General features: G+C 33.6%; 1 non-coding gene across 1 annotated transcript; it reads left to right on the forward strand.

Moving 5' to 3' along the window:
• Positions 1-1062: 1062 nt before the first annotated feature.
• On the forward strand, positions 1063-1169 carry LOC128294993 (small nucleolar RNA R71). Its single transcript, XR_008285300.1, has one exon. It is a non-coding gene; the product is annotated as a small nucleolar RNA R71 (small nucleolar RNA).
• The last annotated feature ends 21553 nt before the right edge of the window (positions 1170-22722 follow it).

The following is a 22722-nucleotide window of genomic DNA, read 5'->3' on the forward strand; positions in this document are numbered from 1 at the left end:
TCTAGCTCCACGTGTGACGCCTCGTCCAACTTCCGCTTATTTGCTAAAAATTCCTTTAAAAATTTCATTGCATTTGGCATCTGCGATAGGACTTCAATAAATGGTAAGTTAATATGTAATTTTTTTAAGAGCTTAAGGAATTTACCAAATTGTTCATCTGAGTGGTCTTTCCTTGTCGCGTTGGGGTATGGCACATGATGTTTATATCTGACATTCACCGTTTTGTTTTTATTATTATCTACCTTACCTTGACTTTTGCTTACCACAGTTTCTTGCCTCGGTTCTGGTTCAGGCTCAACAACTCCTTCTTCATCTTGAATATTAATTGTGTTGAGCTGTTCCATTGGGTTGGGTTCAGTATTACTTGGCAAGCTACCTTGTGGTCATTTGGAAATTAGTTTGGAAAGCTGACCTATCTGAGTTTTGAGCCCTTGGATCGAGGCTTGTTGATTTTTAAGTGCTGTCTCGGTGTTCTGGAAATGAGTTTCTAACACCGAAATAAACTTTGAGAGCATCTTTTCAAGGTTTGACCTCTTTTCCTGTTGGTAAGGTGGTTGTTGGTAGCCTGGAGGTGGTGGTGGTCTTTGATTTCATTAACCGCTCCATGAGAAATTGAGGTGGTTCCTCCAACCTGCATTGTAAGTGTTACTATATGGATTGTTTTAAGGTCGAGGATTATTACCCATGTAGTTTAATTGCTTGTTATCCATGTTGTGGCCATAGGGTTGGTATTCCGAATGGCTTGTTCCACCTCCACTTACTTCGCATTGCATTACTGGGTGAACCTGTGAAGTACTAAGAAAATCATCAATCTTGTTATTTAAGATTTCTACATGATTAGAGAGCATGGTGACCGAATTGATGTTATAAATGTCAGCTGTTTTCGTTGGCTTTGTCCTCATGACTTGCCACTGATAGTTATTCAGTGACATCTCCTCTATAAACTCATAAGCAACTTCAGGTGTTTTATTATTGATGGTTCCGCCAGCAGCTGCGTCAACCATTTGTCGAGTCGAAGGATTCAGGCCATTATGGAACGTTTGAACCTGTAGCCAAAGCGGTAACCCATGGTGAGGGTTCCTTCTCAAAAGGTCCTTGTATCTCTCCCATGCATCGTAGAGTGTTTCTAAATCCATCTGCACAAAAGAAGAGATATCATTACTTAATTTAGCCATTTTAGCCGGCGAAAAATATTTTAGTAGAAATTTTTCGGTCATTTGTTCCTATGTAGTAATTGACCCTCGTGGTAACGAGTTCAACCACTGTTTAGCTTTATTCCTTAATGAAAAAGGGAATAATCGAAGACGAATTTCATCATTAGAGACACCATTAATTTTAAATGTATCGTATAGTTCTAAGAAGTTGGCTAAATGAGCGTTGGGATCCTCATCCTGCAAACCATCAAACTGAACAAATTGCTGTATCATTTGAATAGTGTTAGGTTTTAATTCAAAAGTATTTGTAGCTACAGCAGGTCTAACTATGCTCGATTCAGTTCCTTTTAAAGAAGGTTTAGCATAATCATACATAGTGCGTGGAGCAGGATTTTGATTAACTGCAATTGCAAGAGGTAGCTGATTGCCTTGATTTTCATCCATCTCTTCAGTTAGGGGTTGAGTATCGTCTTCTTGCTCGTTTTCTGTGTATCTTAAGCTTCACCTTATTTCTCTTTGATTTCTGCGAACTGTACGATCGATTTCTTCATCAAAAAGTAATGGTCCTGTCTTATTTCTTCTAGTCATAAACTATAAAAACCTGCCAAGAGAAGGAAAAAGTAAATTAATAAATAATAATAATAAATTAAAGTGCACGAAAAATAAATGGCTAAAGTAATAAAAATTGAGTGTTCCTAATATTTTAGTTCCCCGGCAGCAGCGCCAAAAACTTGATCTCGAAATTTCGTGATAAGTTTTAAATATTTATAATTACTTGTTCTTGAACTAACTACTATCGCGATGTAGGCAAGTGTACCTATCGATCAGTAGTATAGTTTTAGCAAGACCGGATTGTCGAACCCAAAGGAACTAAAAGTACTAGTAATGACTGTATTTTTATTATCTAGCCTAAGAATAAAGAGGTTTTGTTTTAACTAACTAATTATCTAAACTAAGAATACGAGAGAATGGAATTGGGGAATTGCTTTTAGAAAAATCGATTGAATGAAGACAATACCTAAGGAAAAATCCACCTAGACTATACTTGTTATTCTGGCTCCGAATTGGATGATTTATTCATTTAACTTGTTTCGTAGAGATCCCTAAGTTATGTTACTATCCCTTATTAGGTTTCACCCTAATCCGGCAAAATCTTGCCACCCTATGTCTAGGTGCACAATCAACTCCGCTTAATTATGACAAATGTACTCTTAAACAGGGTCTATTCCTCCTCTAAATAAGAGCTTATCTTGAATCGGTATCCTGGGATATCAAAACAAGAATTAAGAACACATAATTAAGAACAAGTCAAATATTTATCATACAATTCAGAAAATAATAACAAGATTCGTCTTAGGTTTCATTCCCCTTAGGTATTTAGGGGATTTAGTTCGTAACTAAATAAGAAAACATCTCAGAATAATAAAGAATACAAAACATAAAGAAAACCCAAAACTCTTGAAGGGGAATTGAGGAGAGATCTTCAGTCTTGATGATGAATCCAGCTTCTAAGATGAATCAATCGGCTTTCTTGGAGTAATTCCTTACCCCCTACTCCGTCTTCCCTTTTCTTCCTTCTCTAGCGTGTATTTATAGGCTTTGGAATGCCCAAAAGCCCTCAAAATTAGCCTTTTCTGAATTGGACTCAACTTGGGCTTGGTAGGGACACGCCCGTGTGACATGCCCGTGTACGATTACTTTAGGCCGTGCTCGAGCCTGCCAAATTGACACGGCCATGTGGTCTGCCTGTGTGAGGAGGTCCAGGCCGTGTTGATTTTGTACTTTGGCCCATTTTCTTCGTTTTTGGCCCATTTCTCGTTCCTTTCGCTCTCCTATGCTCTCCTAAGTGTAAAACATGAAATTAAAGCATTAGGAGCATCGAATTCACCAATTCTAATGGAAAATTATCCATAAAATGGGTTAGACATGGGGTAAGAATATACGGTTTATCAATTCCAAGATATTAATTCAGGTTTTGATGTGCTTATTTAGTGGAGCAAAAGTCCCTGTTTAAAAGTAGATCCCCCATAATTAAGCGGAGTTGCATGCAATCCTAGAGATAGGACCACATAAATCTGCCGGATTAGAGTCAAATCTAATAAGGAAATCCATAGATTGAGTTAATGCGACAATAGGGGTTTTAATTAGAAAGAGATTTTGGTTAATCAACCTAAAGTCAGTTGTTTTTAGTCTTGAGAGAGATGTTAACATAAACTAGGGATTTCTACAGATTAAGTCAAGTGAATAAATCGTCTAATTCAGAAATAATAAGTGAAGTCTAGGTGGATTCTTCCTTGGGTATTGTCTTTTCCATCGGTTTTCTAAATAGTATTTTTCAACTTTTATCTTTGTCGTAATCTTAGTTAATTAGATAATTAGTTTTAGTTAAAACATTCCTTTAATTGTTAGACTAGATAATAAAAAGATAGTAATTACTAGTACTTTTAGTACTTGTGGATACGATATTTCTGGTCTTACCTTAACTATACTACTGTTCGATAGGTGCGCTTGCCTTAGTCAAATTTTCAGTTAGTTTAGCGACCATCAGAAAGATATGTTTTGGATTAACATGTTTTGTATTGGAGTTTTTGATGATTTTGAGTAATTAGGACTAAATTGAAAAAATAATAAATTGAGGGACTAAAATGTGAAATAAATGAAATATATGGACTTGTATGGACACTAGGAACATTTGGGCAAACATGGGTATATTGAAGTTTTGCATATTTTGTGTTTAAAATGAGTTGATTATATCATTGGGTTGTTTATTTGTTTATGACTTACTAAGCTATGATAGCTTACTCTGTGTGTTCATGTTTACTCTGTTTTATAGATTTTGGATTCAAGTTATGAGCTCGGGGATCGTCAGTAAAGCCTATCACACTATCGACTACCTTTGGTATCTTTATTAGTGAATTTTTGAATCTATGGCATGTATAGGCTAGACTATGTTTTGAAATGTTGGATTTTGGTTATGTGTAATTTAAGCCATACGAAAATGGCTTAACTTTTATGTTTGAATTTGGTTATGTTGCTTATGGTTTATATATATATATATATATATATATATATATATATATATATCTTGGTTATAATGTGATGTACTATGAATGCATAGTATTTGTGGTAGGTATTATATGCTTGAAGTGGTTGATGACTTTGGATATACATAAGTATGGTTCAGCTAAGGTTATGCAAGGTTAGGAGTACAAGTGAATTTGATTATTATATTGATTTATTTAAGATGTGTAATTTGTCTTGTGAATTGTCTTGGAGACAACAAATGATGTGCCTTTATAATCGGCTAGTGATGGGTAAAATATATATACCTATGCTTATGAAATGTTGTTTGTGGTTTGACAGTTAAAAGTCAAGTTGTTAGTGAAATAATTGATTATTATATGTGCTAAATATATATGGTAACAATTTAGCTTTGGTGTGTGTTTCATTTAATAAGTATGTGACTTGATAATGTGTGACCGGTTGAGATTATGTTTAACAACCGAATAAAGGATTAGTTAATAGAGTGAAATATGTTTGCACCTCTTATATGTTGGTTGTTTACTGCACCGTAAATGTGACTTACTATAAAGCTTAATTCGAATGTGATTAAGTGACTATATATATATATACATGGATTCGAATGGATGCATTAACTTGTATTAATGTATGAAATATTAAATTCATGTTGACTAACATGGTAATGCTGCATAAATGAATGACAAGTTTGGTATTGAAATTTGTTTCATTTGAAGTACAACATGTACATGTGCAAGACTTTTATAAAAATTAGGTTTGATATTCAATTATTGAAGTTATTGATTTGTTATATGTTCTATATATAAATATATAAATTATGTTGATATATATGTTGAATTATGTTTTAATTATGTTATCATATGAACGATATGAATTTTAAGATTTGATATTTGATAATGATACGAACAATGATGTGATTAAATTTTGAATTGTAAAATGTAATGTATATTTGTATAGACCGTGATATGATCGGTAATACTTCATAATCCTAATCTGGAGATGGATACGGGTTAGGGGTGTTACATTACCTATTATTATTAGATATTTGATGTTTTACTATTATGTGATTTTAATAATAATATTTATACAATTTGAATTTTTTCAAATATTATGTAAAAAGTAATGGAGCTTTTTTATTATTTAAAACAAAATCCATTAATAAGAAAAATAGTTCAAATAGCCAGTAGACTGAGGATACGAACAAACTAAACTCGAGCCAGTAAACTCACCCCATACATCTAAAATTATTATCCACACTCCTCAATCATACTCACTTTAGTTATAGATGAAACATTCCCATTAAAAGAAACAATGGGAAACTCATCTCATTCCATGTGGTTTGCATATAACAAGGTTGCTTAAGCTAAGGAATGAGCCATCTCGTTGGCTCAACAACGAGTCCAACAAAAGGACAAGTGCTAAATTTGATTCTTCATCAACAAACACTCATGTAATAGCAAACCTAACTTAGAAATATCAGATAATGGATGTGACAAAGCTAAAATAACAAGCAAGCAATCTGACTTAACAAGATTGTCGACCAAAGATTTTAACCATGACAAGGCCTCCATAATGAAAAAAGCTTCAATGATGCAAGGATTAAAATAAGCATAAATAAAATCTAAAAAAAATTAAAGCACACAACTCATATAACCCCAAACAACAGTTGCTTACCCCATAGCCCCCTCTTGCTCTAACCAAGCAGAGTCTACATTACATTTTAGCCTACCACCAACCAGAGGTTTCCAACTAGCCTTCCCCGACTACGTGTCACTCCCTCCCAGTCGCCACTCGTACCAGATGTAGCAAACATACTGATTTTCTGAAATTTGATAAGTCAAATTAGGGTCTCCATTACACTTAAAAAGCTTACTTTCAAGCAAATTAGGTGTCTTTTCTTTACTTATGTTGATTATTAGTTTTGTTGTTAAGAAATTTCTTTTGTTAGCTTTATGTCATTTTTTAGACCCAAATTGGCCAATCGTGCAATGGGGAACCTAACAATGAGATTGAGTGATTTAAGGAGTCGATAATGATCCAAACGTGAACAAAATATCACTTAAAGGGGGTATTACGATATCGAGGCATGGAAGTCGTGGTATCTCTAACAGTGTTGAAGTGAAGAGAATTGAAGCCAATACTCTCATTAGGTTTTCATAATTTAGGTTAGTTTTTCTCTTCTTTTTTTTTTAAATTTTTTATTAGGTTTTCCCTCTTTTTTTTTAGAATAGATTTTCTTTTTTTTTCATTTTCTTCTTGTTGCTAAAGACTATGTAAAAGGGAGATGATTAAACTCTTGGGCTTCATCGGATTTCAATCAATTGAATGGGCATTTTCTTAAACCCTTTACCTTTACTTTATGCTTATCATGTATTTGATAAAATGCTTGTTTGAAACTTAAGTTTGATTATGTGCTAAATTTGTTGATGGTTGGTTGATTGGTTGTTCGTTAGTTTAAGTTAATGTCTATGTTTGATTAATTGGTTTTTTAATTATACCGAAATGCTTAATACACTACAATTGATGTCTCTATTGGAAAATCTAGATAAACGAGACCAAGAGGAGAGTTTATCATTAGATAGTTTGATATAATTGTGATGAATAATGAGGTTGAAAGGAGATTTATATACTTAGGTGAGACCGAGAGGAGAATTTAGGTGGTATCTTATAGTCTAAGATGAGATTGAGAGGAGACCTTTTAGCTAAAAGTGACAAACAATATAATCAATATAGGTTTATTAGCTTATCTAGAAATTAACAAATCAACCAGTCATTGTTTTATCATTTATATTATTTAAAACAATAAGGAAGAAAATTTGATTTGTTATTTTAATTGATAATCTAAATTTAGTTTATAAACAATTTATTTTGGAATTTGCACTAATAATTTCCGAATCAATTAGATTAGTAATAGCTTAACTTGTAATTAACTTGATAAATACATTTACCGGCAATCCCTTGGATTCGATCTTTGGAATACTCGAGTGTTCCATTGACACTATAAATATCACAACTGACACTCATCACTTGCAGTTAAAATTGCACTTTTAAATTGCTTTATAAAATTGTTTGTTTTTCTGCGCACGTGATCACGTACCTAACACTTGCTGCCAGTGAATCCTAAAAGGATCAACAACTTGAAAAATGGTGCCATGAAAACATCTTCCCCTCTCCAAACAAGATAATTGCGATTAGACCAGATCATCCAAATAGCAACAACACACGCTACAAATGCCCTTTTCATTTAAACAAACCTATGTCGGTAAAAAGTGCCGAAGACAATACCAAGCAAAGTCCTTGTGAAACATCCCTAACCCATCTTCGTTGCCAGATTAAGGTTACGAAGCATTATGATACAAATTGGAACATTTATCTTACACTAGAAACAATTATACCATTTAATTAATGGCATTCAATAACATAAGTTAATTATAGAAAAAACACACTCACAAGCCTTAAATAGAGTTTACGAGGCCCCAAAAATAGTTTGAAAACATTCAGGGAACATTTCGAAATAAAACAAAAAATTTAGGAAAAACTTGAAACTTTCAAAAATAAGGGTCATACGGTCGTGTGGCCAAACCATGTAACATAGCCCAGACTGTTTGGGCATTCAAAGGAGGGACACACGGCCATGTCCCAACCCTTGTGCTTGCTCATGTGAGTATTCGAATTAGGATGACACAACTATGTCGTAGGTCGTGTGCCAAATCATTTGTATATTTGATGTTGATTCACATAGATGTGTTGTAAGTCGTGTGCTAGGTTGTGCAACAAACTGACTTGAGACAGAAAGCTGCGTCATAGACTGTGTCTCAGACCGTGTGACACCTACACCTAAAAATTAAAGATACACGTAACCGTGTGGTGTGACCGTGTGTGATACACGACCATGTGATAGCCCGCGTGCTCCCTAAATAACCCTAAAACAAGCCATTTCAACTCAATTGGTTGAGCACCAATCCAAATAAATTCAAGACACTTTCACCCTATTTAAACACATTAAAAAAAATCCCAAAACAACCAAATCATGCCAAATCACAACAACTTATGTGCCTAACCAATATGCCTTCATCAACACCACAATTTAATTGTCAATTCAAAACATAACAACTACCATGATCACATACATTATGATAGCTTACTTCTTATGTCTATTTTACCAACAAATACCATATTACTCATACATATAATAACCATTTCCATCTCAATATGATACTTAATGATAACTACATATAACCATTGCAAAACACCAAGCACATCCATCAAGTACCATAATGACTTATACAAGTTACTAATCCAACAAAAGTTGTTTATTAACTAGAGTTTAAAGCATATACATCTAGATACCCCATTTACATGCCACTTCAAACCGACCCCAAAATGAACAAAATGAATACCGAAAATATAGTGGATAGTGTGAGATCTCCTGAGCTAATCCAATTTACGTTAATATTCCAACGGACCTACAAAATTAAATCAAATAAAGTAAGCTCGAGTAAAGCTTAGTATTCTTGAAGTTAAGTTGTTATACTCATAAATTTAAGTACATTAATGTAACAACGTATCATGATGCCCTATCTGAAACAACAAAGATAATTTAATCTATAAAAATCCATATCGTTTAAATTCACCAAGTCACTAACAGAAACACCATATATAAGCTTATAAGGTTGTAAACATTCTTAAATTCAACGATTACTTGAAATAGTATCTTCCATACAAGTTACCTGATATGGCCACATCGGCTCAATGCCTGCTAGGCTTGAGGCCTGTTACAATTACACTGGCATAAAGCCTGCTAGGTATAAAACCTTGTAACAACCCGATTTTGGGCCTAGTCGAAATAGTGGTTTCAACACCACAAATTCGATGTCAGGAAATTATTTTAATGTTATTTTATTTGTTATAGCATGATTTTATGGATGTTTGATAATTTTGGTGAATTAATTTAAGCGATTGCATGCTTAATTTTGAAAAACAGACTAAATCGCATAAGGTATAAAAATTTTGTTCTATTAGCTAAAGGTGTTAATTAGCTATGGAATGTTAAAATATAGGTCCTTATTAGGGAAATAGAAAAATATTAATGTGGTGGCTGGATATGGAGACAAAAATCATGAAAATTCAATGGTTAGTTGGCATTAGGTGACAAAATTTGACTAATGAATAAATAAAATAATAAAAAGCCTAATTATCATCTTTTTTTTTTTCCATCTTCTTCTCTCCACCAATTTTCTCTAAGAAAAATGGCCATGGGAGCTTGAAATTTTCAGCAACTTTAGACCCTTGCAAGTAAGTGATTTTGATGGTCATTTTTGTTGATTTTTATGTTTTTGGAACCCTTATAACGGAATCTAACAAACGAGGGGACTATTTTGCAAAATGGTTGAAAGTCTAGGGTTTTTCCATGAGAATATTCATGTTGTTTGCTGCATTTTTATGGAAGAAAATGAATATTGCTTGTTAAATAAACAACTTTTGTTAAACAATTTTCATGAAAACACCTAAAATGGGTCATTTTGTAAAAGTTGTAAAATAGGTGGTAAATGTGTGAAATAATAAAAAATGTGGGCTGCTGTAAGCATGAAAAGGTTCGGCTATGCATGGGTAGTAAAGAAATTGAACACATTTCATTTTAAAAGCCTAGGGGAAAAAGTGTAAATATGACAAAGTATAGGGGTAAAAATGTAATTTTACCAAAAATGTGAAATTGGGCTAATTTGAATAGAATGATGAATAAATAAATTAAATGTGTTGTTATAGATCAAGGAAGATGAAATTCGGAATTAGATTTGGGGAAAAACAAGATAATCAAGTAATTAAATTATTTCGTCGTTTTATACCGAGGTAAGTTCGTATGTTAATAAGCATTAAATTTGATATGTTTAAATGCTTATCATGTACTATTTCGTATGTTATTAGTGGATCATGAATAATATAAAAATACGAGATCGTATTGAAAGATCAAATTAAGAGAAATGCAGGGTTGAGTATGATCGAATTACGACATGTTATGAATTGACGGTAAAGACCATGGTTGGACCATGGGAATATGTGTAACCGTGTAAGACCATGTTTGGGACATGGAAATGGCATTGTTACGTGATCCAGTGTAAGACCATGTCTAGGACATGTCATCAGCATTGTTACGTGAGCCAGTGTAAGAGCATGTCTGGGACATAGCATCGGCATTGTTACGTGAGCCAGTGTAAGACCATGTCTGGGACATGGCATCAGCATTATTATGTAAGACAGTGTAAGAATATGTCTGGGACATGGCATCGACATTATTATGTGAGCCAGTGTAAGACCATGTTTGGGACATGGCATCGGCATGAGGCATCGTGTAAGACCATAGCTGGGCTATTGGCATCAATATGAGATTTCTATGTAAGACCATGTCTGGGACATGGCATTGGTACGATACGTCATGTACGAGTTTTCCTGAGTATCCTTATGATCCCAAGATGTTCAATGGGTAAATCCAAAGATTATGTCAAAGAAATGACAAGGTATGATCATATTGAAAGGGTACAGGTATGTACGCAAAATTCATGAATAATGAATTTGATGTATATGGGACATTTGCTAAGAATGTAAATGAGTAAGTCCTACCTATGAAAATGATCTTGTGATGACCTTGTGATTATAAGTCTATACTTATGATGTATAAATATGTGGTAAATTGGATTGATGATCATGTGTGAGGCTTTTAGGCCAAATTAAATTGAAACATGATAAGTTTTAAGATTTATTGTTGATGTGTAGGTTAAATTGGCCAATGAATGACATGTAAATATTTGATAATGACTAGCTATTGGAATGGCTAGTTAAGGATATTCTTTGGTGTTATGTATGATTTTATGGATGTCAATACAAAGAAATCACGAAAGAGTAAAGTTAGCAGTAAAATAGTTCTGGCCAGGAGCAATTGTATAAATTTGAAAAATCACCAAAAATTGTGAAAATTGAATTATAGGTTGAATAAGATATGAAATTAGATCTTATTTAGTATAGTTTCACATAGAAGAAATAGTGTAAGCAAAAGAATTTCATATTATGAGATGTTTGAATTTTTGTGAGATAGGGTTAGGATGAACTCAGAATCCCCTGTTTTGATTTTTAAAAATCATTAAAAATAGTATAAAAATAATTAAGAGTTATAATTTATATTTTTTAAAAAATTAATTAATCTATTTTCAAGAGAATCAAACAAGTACATCATCTGAGTCCCGTACAAGGAGATAATTAATTTTTAGTGAAGAAGGGTCAAAACTGTTGGATAGTAGAATATGGACAAATTTAAAGAATAAACTATACTTATTGGCTAAACCAAAAATTCTAGAAATTTTATGGTAAAGAGATATGTGAGCCTAGTTTCAAGGAAAATTATCAGAACTTAATTTGAAGTTTTTTACCTCAAGATATAATTAATTTAGTGACTATAACTCTCGTAGACAACTTGATATGAACATAAGTGAATAGTGGAACTTTATGCAATTATGATTGCATTATCTTGAGAACATATTATGAGGATTGTTAAAAGCATGTTAATAAATTGTTTATTATTTACATACCTACTTACTAAGCTATATGCTTACTCTCTCTTCCTTTCCTTTTTTCTATAGTGTCACAGATGCTAGCTCCAGTTGGATGTCGTTAGAGATCTTATCACACTAACAAGCTATTGATGGGTATCAATGATTTTCTAGCATTTTAAGTGTATGGCATGTATAGGGATTTGGTTATTGTGTACATGATATTATAAGTTGGCCTAGAATATTGGCCTATGCTAATTGAAGGTCATTGTTGTATAAGGCCATTTAGTGTGGCCAATATTTTCTATGTTATAAGTCTATGTTGAAGCATTACATGGATGTGCATGCTTGTTTGGGTTGGATGAGTGAATGTGTGATAATTATGTGTAGAAAATACTAAATGTGAATGGTTGAGTAAGTTACATGTTATAATTAGTTAAGTGTGTGAGTGGTTGTGGATGATGAATGTGATTTATAAATAGTGTGTGAATGCCATGTTGTGGTTATTGGGATGCCTAAAAATGCCATGTTGTGTGTTGATAAACTTAGTATGGGTGTACAAGTGTTTTTGGATGGAAAAAGGCTTGGTAAATAGCCTAACTATCATCCACACGGATGGCCACACGGCCTAGCACACGGGCGTGTGACATGGCCGTATGACCCTAAATGGGTGATGACATCATGAACAGAGAGTTACATGGGTGGTGGACACGGGCATGTCCTGAGCCACACAGGCGTGTGACTCTCCAAAATATGAAAATTTTCTTAGTGTCTCAAAAGTTTCAAAAGTTCTTGGTTTAGTCCCTAACCACCTCCAATGTATGTCTTGGGCCTCGTAGGCCCATATAAGGGACTTTAAGATAGAAATTGAAAAGTTTTAAATTTAAACGAAATTTTATGACCTGAAAATGTTTGTATGCATGCGTTTGAGTCTGGTAATACCTCGTACCCTATTCCTGCGATGGACGTGGGTAAGGGGTGTTACAAACCTGATATAATACATCGGCACAAAGCCTACTAGGCTCAAAGCCTGATTCTATACACAGGCACGAAGCCTACTAGACTCAAAGTCTCATACGATATTTCCAATGCAACTTTATTTCATTATTAATTCTCATCCATCAACATTAAACAACTACTGACATTAAGAATATTAAAGCAAAACAATTATTAAGGAATTTAATATAACTTATGGTATAATAAGAACTTACCAAGATTCCATGACTACAGATATACGACAACGCCTATTCGACAACCTTCTCTTTTCCTCGATTAGCGGTCGACAGACTTGCTTCTTCATCTAATTATAATAATTAGTTCAATTAAATAATCCAAACGTTTAAAACAATAAGTAAATTCATGTAATTAGCTGTTTTATACTAATATGCAAATTTAACCTAAATCTCTAAACTTTAATTCATGTAATTAAATTCAATTATTTGATTTAACCCTAAATCTTTAAACTTTCAACCTTAATCGAATTAAACTAGAAAGACTTATGTTGATTTCCTAATAGTCCCAAAACAGCCCCTAAATAACAGAATATTACCCCTAGCCTATGAAATTTTCCATATTAAATAATTCAGTCCTTAATTACAAAACCATTCAAAGCTATTTTACAAAATAGTCTAAAACCACCATCAATATCATAAATCTATCTACTAACATCAAAAAATTCAAATTTCAACCATGGGATGTTCTAAAACTTTCAAGAATTTCACGATCTAATCATGGAGTTAACTAAATTAAGCTAACCCGAACCGAAAAACATAAAAATCAATAAAAACGAACTAAAATCTTAGTTACATGCACACCTTTAAACCTTGGCCGAACTTCAAGCATGAAAAACCATGGTATTTTTGGTGATGGAAGAAATTGAAGAAGAAGATGATGGTTTTGTCCAACCTTCCCTTTATGTTTTAATAATTCAATTACCCTTTTTGTAACAGCCCAATTTTAGCTAAATCGGAACAGTAATTTTAGAACCATAAATCTGAGGTCAAAAAATAATTTTAATATTATTTTTTCTGTTTGCAACATGTGATTATATATGTGTGAAAGTTTTGTGGAATAATTTTATCGTTTGGATACTTAATTTGAGAAAAGGACTAAATCGCGTAAAATGCAAAAGTTGTATTCTATTGATAAAGGTGTCTAATTGATATGGATTATTAAATGAAATTTCCTTATGAATGATATTATACCATTGATAGTGGAATTTGACATAAATGGGCTTGTATTAGGTGTTTTTAAATGGTTTTAATTAAGGTTAAAATGGTAAATTGGTTAATAAGGTTAATATTAATAAAACAAAACAAAAACAAGCCTTATTATCATCTTCCACCATCGATTATTGAAGAAGAAGAAGCCATTTTTGGTGTTTTAGGGTTCGACTAGGATATAGCTTGATTAAGGTATGTTTTGAGCTCGATTTTTGATGATTTTTATGTTTTTGTGATCGTTGCTTTGTATTCTAGCTAGCCTGTACCCTAATTTCTGAATTGGTTGATGAATTTGTGAGTTTCCATTGATGATAGCTTGATGTTTTTGAATGTTAATGATGGAAAATGAATAATTTTTAATAGATTTTAATGTTTTGTAAAGTGATTTTTGTCAAAAATGTCAAATAATGATTAAATTGTGAAATGTGCAAATTGAGCAGTTTAAATGTCAAATAAATGAAAGTTTTGGACTGCTACGGGTCCTTATGAAATTTGGCTAGTATGTATTTGGACTGAATTATGTGAATTTTGTGTAATTATGAATTAGGGACTAAATTGTTAAAATGTGAAAGTTTAGGGGCTAAAATGCAAAAATGCCCAAATGTATATCTTTGAACTAAATTGAATGAGCCGATGATTAAATGGGTTAATTTTGAATACATATAGATCAAGAAAGAAAGTATTCAGATTTAGATCGGGGGAAAAGCAAGGTTATCGAGTAATCGATCCAATCAGTCAATTCCGAATACGAGGTAAGTTCGTATGTGATAATTTCATTATAATTGTATGTTATATGCTTTTGTATTCCATAAAATGTGATTATGAGATTACGGATAATGTTTGAATTGTGAATACGACTATACGGATGTGTTCGACGATGAAATCAACAAGTGAAACTTCCCTGTTGAACCTTAGGAATAGTTTAGGATGCTAGTGACATGTCATTAGGTTAATGTATTGGCTTTAGGCCATGATACCGGCACTTCAGGTGCGAATAATACCTTGATTTGGCTACGGGCCATGGTATAGGTACTCCGAGATAAGTTACCTTGATTTGGCTACGGGCCATGGTATAGGTACTTATCGATTGAGATCTTGAGTATCCGACTTCTATTCCAAATGGTTCAACTAGTAAAAGAGTGACGTATTTGAGAAAGAGATTAGTAAGAAGCGGTACAGGTACATACGGAACATATTCAAGTATTACATTGAGAAAGTTCAATGAGATGGTATTTGATCATGTTTTGAGACATGATAAAGGTTTGTGGTTAATGTGATTTTGATTTTGTAATGTGAAAATAGTTAAATTTCATTTATTTGATGAATTGAGTTAATCACTAACGAACTTACTAAGATTTGAAGCTTACTGTGTGTTATTTGTCTATGTTTTATAGATAATTAAAGCTAGGTTGAACTTGGGGATCATCAGGAACTGTCATCACACTATCGATCATTTATTCGGTACTTTTGAAGCTTGTAATTTTGGAATATGGCATGTATAGGCTAGTGTGATCTTGGTTTGTTTTGAGTTATGATATTAGCCATGATATTTGGCTTGTAAATGTTGTTGTGTATTTGGCCATATAAGCTGGCTTAATTCATAAGTTTGATAAGTGATTTATGATGTTTATAATGTCTTATGTTTTGGCAAGATTAATATGGATTCATGTGTTTGCTAGATGGGCAATTGATTTAGTTAATTGTCAATAATGTATCATGGTTGAGAAATGGCATATAATTTGTATGAAATAATATGCTTTGGCTGCCTTTGAATGTATTGAAATGGTACCATTTTGACTGTTAGGTGTACTTGAGTAAAGGGTGTCAAATTGGCTTTGCAAATAGCCTATTTTGGTCTACACGAGCATGTGTCTCAATCGTGTGTGACACCCGGTCATGCTACACGGCCGTGTGTCCCTTGGAGTAGCCCTTTGAATTAAGTCAGTATACCCTATAGGTTTGACAGGCCTAGACACACAGGCGCGTCTACTGGCCATGTGTGGCACACAGGCTGGCACATGGGCATGTGGCTGGTCATGTGACCCAAGTCAGTAACCCTTCCAATTTTCCCACGGCCATGGCACACGGGAGTGTCTCCAGCCGTGTGGTGCAAGTCAGTATGTATGCCCTGTTTTCACATGACCTGTGACACGAGCGTGTCTGGTGGGCGTGTGAGGCACACAGCCTGTTCACACGGGCATGTGACCCTTGAATGCTTGAAAATTTTATGTGTTTCCTAAAGTTTGCTAATGTTATCGATTTAGTCCCAAACCTCTTCCAAGCATGTTTTAAGGTCTAGTAGAGCCTTTTAATGGACATTGTGATTATATTTGATTAATTTTTATGTGAAAATGAATGATTTATGTTGTGATTGATCGGTAATGCCTCGTAACCCTATTCCGGTGACGGATACGGGTTGGGGGTGTTACACTTTTACCCATTAATTAACAAAAATTTTACTTAGTAACCTAGCCATAACCGTCCACCCAAAAGAAAATATGGCTAATTGCCATTTAAGTTCATTAGTGTTTATTTCCATAGCTATTTAACTCATTTCACTAATACAACTAACTTTTGCAACCTTTATAATTTAGTCCTTTTTACTAAATTAATTATCTAAACATTAAAATTTTGTAACCAAATTTTTATACAACCTTTACACGACCATTCTATTAAACTAAATAATAAAAATTGACACTCCAACCAAAATTGTGGTTCTGAAACCACTATTCTGATTCTACTAAAATCAGGCTGTTACAGTTCTCCTCCTTACCAAAAAATAGGTTCGAATATTGTGATATAATTGATTCTTCTATTTCCTACGTAGCTTCTTTAACTCCATGTCGATGCTATAACACTTTAACTAAAGATACACATTTATTCCGCAAATCCTTCATTTTCGGGCTAAGATCTTAACTAGTTTTTCGCTATACGTTAAATCAGACTGTAATTCAATCTCATCCGTAGATAGTACATGTGATGGATTGAAATGATAATGACGAAGCAGCGAAACATGAAAAATGTTGTGAATTATTTCAAGTTCTGGAGATAATGCCAATTGGTACGCCATAGGTCCGATCCTTTCTAAAATTTCATACAATCCAATAAATCTCAGACAAAACGCAACACTTTTTCCTAGGGCTAGACTTTCAAAAAGACATTCTCACCAATAAAAAACTCTATCTTTACGCTTCAAATTATCATAAGATTTCTGATGATTTGATACAACTTTCAAGTTATCATGGATAATTCTAACTTTATCCTAAATTTCCTGAACCAAATCAACACCAGTTAACTTTATTTCATTCAACTCAAACCAATACAAAGGGCATCTACATTTACGCCCATATAAAGCCTCGTATGGTGCCATTTTCATATTCAATTGATAGTTGTTATTGTAAGCAAATTTGGCTAATGATAAATATTTTTCCCAACTATCCTCAAACTCAATGATACAGCATCGTAATATGTCTTCGAGTATCCAAATCACCTGTTCTGATTGACCATCTGTTTATGGATGAAAAGCTGTACTAAACTTCAATTTGGTACCCAAGGCATCGTGTAACTTACTCCAAAACCTGAAAGTGAACCTCGGATCATGATTGAAGATTATTTATATTGGAACATCGTGTAGTTTAACTATTTCTAGAACATACAATTCTTCCAACTTGTCAAGCGAATAACCTGTACGTACAAGTATAAAATGTGCAGACTTTGTCAACTGATCAACTATAACTTAGATAACATCTTTCTTTTTTGGCATTATCGGTAAACCTGATACAAAGTCTATAGTAATACATTCCTATTTCCACATGGGAATCATAATAGGCTATAACAACCTAGATGAAACCTGATGCTTGGCCTTTACTTATTGACAAACAAGACATATCGATACAAATTTAGAAATTTCACATTTTATTCCGGCCACCAGTATCTTTGTTTTAAATCACAATACATTTTAGTACTACTCGGATGTAAGGAATACACACTATTACGAGCTTTAGTCAAAATTTCTTGTTTCAACTGTGGATCTTCTTATACGCACAATCTATTGCAAAAATACAAGTTACCGTTTGAACCAACACTAAAATTAGCCAACTATCCATTATTAACCAACTCCCGCTTAGATAACAAATTTTGATCATAAGATTGTAATTCATGAATCCTCTGTAACAATAAACACTTAACTCAAAGCGTGGCCAAAATGGATCCATCATATTCTAATTTAAGTTGAGCATTCATTGATCTAAGAGAAAATAGAGATTTATGACTCAAAGCATTGACAACTATGTTTGCTTTACCCGGATGATAATCTATCATGAGATCATAATCTTTTAGTAACTCTAACCACTTCGTTGTCATAGATGCAACTCTTTTTTTTCATCAAATACTTCAGACTCTTGTGATCAGTATACACATGGCATTTCTCACCATATAAATAATGACATCAAATTTTTAACACAAAAACAACGGCAACCAACTCAAGATCATGCGTGGGGTAATTCTTTTCATGGGTTTTTAGTTGTCGAGAAGCGTACGCAAAAACTTTTCCTTCCTACATTAAAAAACATCCCAAACTATTTAAAGAAGCATTATTGTAAATAAAAAATTCTTTCCTAGATTCAGGCTGTGTCAACAATGGTGCCTCTGTCAACATATTCTTAAGTTGATCAAAACTCTGCTAACACTTTTCAGACCACACAAAACTAACATATTTCTATAACAATTTTATCATAGGTAGAGCTATTATCGAAAAATTCTTAATGAATCATTGATAATATCCGTTCAATCCCAGAAAAATACGTACCTCAAAAACATTTCACAGAGGTTTCCAATTCAGAATAGCAGAAACTTTGCTCCGATCAACTTGTATTCCTTCTGTTGAGATCACATGGCTAAGAAATCCAACTTCTTTAAGCTAAAATTCGCATTTGCTAAACTTTTCATACAATTGTTTATCATGCAAGGTCTATAATACGATCCGCAAGTGTATGCTCAACACTTATGTGCCTAACTGTTATGCCTTCATTAGCACCACAATTTAAATGCCAATTCAAAACATAACAACTACCATGATCACATACATTATGCTAGCTTACTTCTTACGTCTATTTTACCAACCAATACCATATTACTCATACATATAATAACCATTCCCATCTCAATATGATACTTAATGATAACTACATATAACCATTGCAAAACACCAAGCACGTCCATCAAGTACTATAATGACTTATACAAGTTACTAATCCAACAAAAGTTGTTTATTAATTAGAGTTTAAAACATATACATCTAGATACCCTATTTACATGCCACTTCAAACTGACCCCAAAATAAATGATATGACTACCAAAAATATAGTGGATAGTGTGAGATCTCTTGAGTTGATCCAATTGATGTCAAAATTTCAATGGACCTACAAAATTAAATCAAACGAAGTAAGCTCGAGTAAAGTTTAGTAAGTTCCTAAAGTTAACTTGTTATACTCATAAATTTAAGTACATAATGTAACAACGTATCATGATTGCCTATCTCGAACAACCAAGATAATTTAATTTATAAAAATCTGAATAGTTTAAAATCACCAAATCACGAACTGATACACCATATATAAGCTTATAAGGTCGTAAACATTTTTAAATTCGACGGTTACTTGAAATAGTATCTTCCATACAAGTTACTTGATACGGCCACACTGACTCAATACCTGCTAGGCTCGAGGCCTATTACAATTACATTAGCATAAAGCCTGCTAAGTATAAAACCTGATACAATACACTGGCATGAAGCCTGCTAGGCTCAAGTCCTGATTCCATCACCCATATGAAGCCTATTAGACTCAAAGTCCAATATGCTATTTCTAATGCAACTCTATTTCATTATTAATTCTCATCTATCAGCATTCAACAACTACTAACATTAAGGATATTAAAGCAAAACAATTATTAAGGAATTTAATATAACTTATGGTATACTGAGAACTTACCGAGATTCCATAACTATAGATATACAACAATGCCTATTCGACAACATTCTCTTTTCCTCAATTAGTAGTCGATGAACTTGCTTCTTGATCTAATTAAAGTAATTAATTCAATTAGCTAATCCAAACTTTTAAAACAATAATTAAATTCATGTAATTAGCTCTTTTAAACTAATATACACCTTTAACCCAAATTTAGCCAACATAGCAAGATTAAAACAATGCAAATCTCGAAAACCCATGACACCAAATTTCTGAAGGACACACAAATGTTCCCAAGAGGCACACTTGAGCCCCCTTGCTCCATTATTAGCACTACACCACCACGACAAGTTCATTAACTTTTGGAGTTCATCACAGAATGTACGAGGCAACAAGAACACACTTATACAATAAATTGGTAGAGCCTGCATTATCGTTTTAATAACTATCACCTTACCCAGCTTAGATAATAATTTATATTTCAAAGTCAAGAAGCGCTTACTAAATCGTTCCTTGAGAAAATAGAAAATTTGTTTTTTTTTTACGATCAAAAAAGGAAGGGAGACCCAAATAACTCCCATGATCAATTGGATTAGTGACACCAAATATGCCTATTACCGTATCTTAAACAGATGCCATTGTGTTAGAACTAAACACTATGTCTGACTTTTGATAATTTAGAGCTTGACCCGAAGCAACCTCATAATCTGCCAGAACCCTTTAAACAGCATTGCACTCAGTGACAGTTGCGCAAAATAAAAGAAAGCTATCATATGCAAAAAGTAGATGGGACACACTAGGCCCTTGACGACAAAAAGAAACCCCATGGATAGCTCATCACAATTCTACATAAAAGCTAAGCCCTTCAGTACAAAGAATAAACAAATAGGGAGAAATTTGGTCATCCTGGAAAAGCCCTTGCTTAGGGTGGATCGATCTTACCTCTTCCCATTCAAAGAAATCAAATAAGCCACATTCATCTCGTAGAGAATTACCTAGTTAATCCAACATATCAAATCTCATCTTGCATACAATAAACTGTAAAAAATTCCAATCCATACGATCATATGTCTTACTTATATCAATTTTCAATGCTACATCCCCCACTTTACCTTGACCTTTATTAAGCATATGATGGATTACCTCAAATGCAATTGGAACATTAGTCGTAATCACCTTCCTAGCATAAAAGCTGACTGTATATGGGAGATTATATTCGAAAAAACCAACTTTAGGTGATTCGTAAAGACCTTGGCGGTAATTTTGTAAATAAAATTACATAGAGCAATGGATCACAAATCTTGCATCTGATTAGGCCGCTCCTTCTTAAGAATTAGAACTAGAAGCGTATCATTGAACCTCGAAGGGAACTGGCCTTGGGTAAAAAGCCAGCTAGTACATTGTGCAAAAAAATCAGTACCAACAATAGACTAACACCACTAGTAAAAAGCGGAGTTCAACCTATTTGGCCCAAAAAACTTATAAGGGTGCATTTCCTTAATCACTGCTTTGAACTCACCCTCGGTAAAAGGAGCAAGCAAATAAGTAGTGCACAGTTGTCACAGACGAAGGAAAACATGAGAAGCTATGAAAGTTGGTCCCTGTGGAATTAGAAAAAAAAAACTATATAAAATAATCCAAAGCAATCTACCGCATACCCGATGTATTAGTATAAGGACGGCCCGTGGCATCATAAAGCATATAAATATGATTAGTACACTATCACTAAGAAGCCTGTGCATGAAAAAACTTTGTATTCACTTCACCATGTTTTTTCTAGAACAATTTCGCCCGTTGTTTCTAGTACACAACATGTTGTTAGCAATTGGTTTAGCTCTTTAAGAAGCTTAAACGAGCGACCCCTTACTTGAAAAAATTGAACTGCTACAAACTTGAGTTTAAGCTCCTACATTCGTGGCTCAAAATTAGTAGGGAAAGTTTAATGCTACTGAAGTAATCAATCAAAACAAAACTTTAGCTTGTCTAGAATAGAAATTGAAGGACACTCAACCCAACTAGAAGAAATCACTACCCCAAAATCTTTTTTAGAAAGCCAAACATTCTCAAATTGAAACCGCCGACCTGTCAGTCAGGATGAGTCAAATGAGCCACCATCATAATGGGATTATGATCAAAAGTAGTGTTGAAGTTGGCCTGCATGCAGCACATGAAGCAGCTAAGGAGCAGACCATACAGCTCAAGTCATGTGGATGAAGTTTTGAAGAACAAGCTAGAAGATCAAGCTACTGTAATATTTTCAGATGAAGTGCATGCAGCTGCTGAAGTTGATGCAGCTGTTCAATTTCAGTTTCATTTTGATACTATAAGTAATGTTTTGTAACTTAACCAGATTTGAACTAAGTAGGTAACATATTTAATATAATTAGGAGTGTTTGAACTGATAAATCGACTTTGTTAAAGTGTACAAGTTACATTTTACAAGTTTCAATGTAATTAGTGGTAGTAGGTAGTTGTTTAGGTAAAATTTGTTTATGTTGTCTAGCTGTATTTATGATATATGTATTGGCATCATGCCATCCAAAAATTCATGATGAACGAAAAATCAACAATTCATCCTCAAAAAAATACTCTCCCTTTCTTTGCTTTCATTTTTGCTCTCCAAGCCAAATTCTGTTTATTTTCTCCAGCAAACTTACAGCATTGTTACTCAAGCTTCTATTAGCCTTTATCTATCATTGTCCAAATCCCAACAATTCGTATCTAGAGCTCAATTCTTAGTGGACCTATTATTTCTTCATTCTTTAAAACCATGTTTTCCTCAAGGCAGCACCACCAG

The sequence above is a fragment of the Gossypium arboreum genome, chromosome 6 (assembly GCF_025698485.1).
Source record: "Gossypium arboreum isolate Shixiya-1 chromosome 6, ASM2569848v2, whole genome shotgun sequence".
NCBI lineage: Eukaryota > Viridiplantae > Streptophyta > Magnoliopsida > Malvales > Malvaceae > Gossypium > Gossypium arboreum.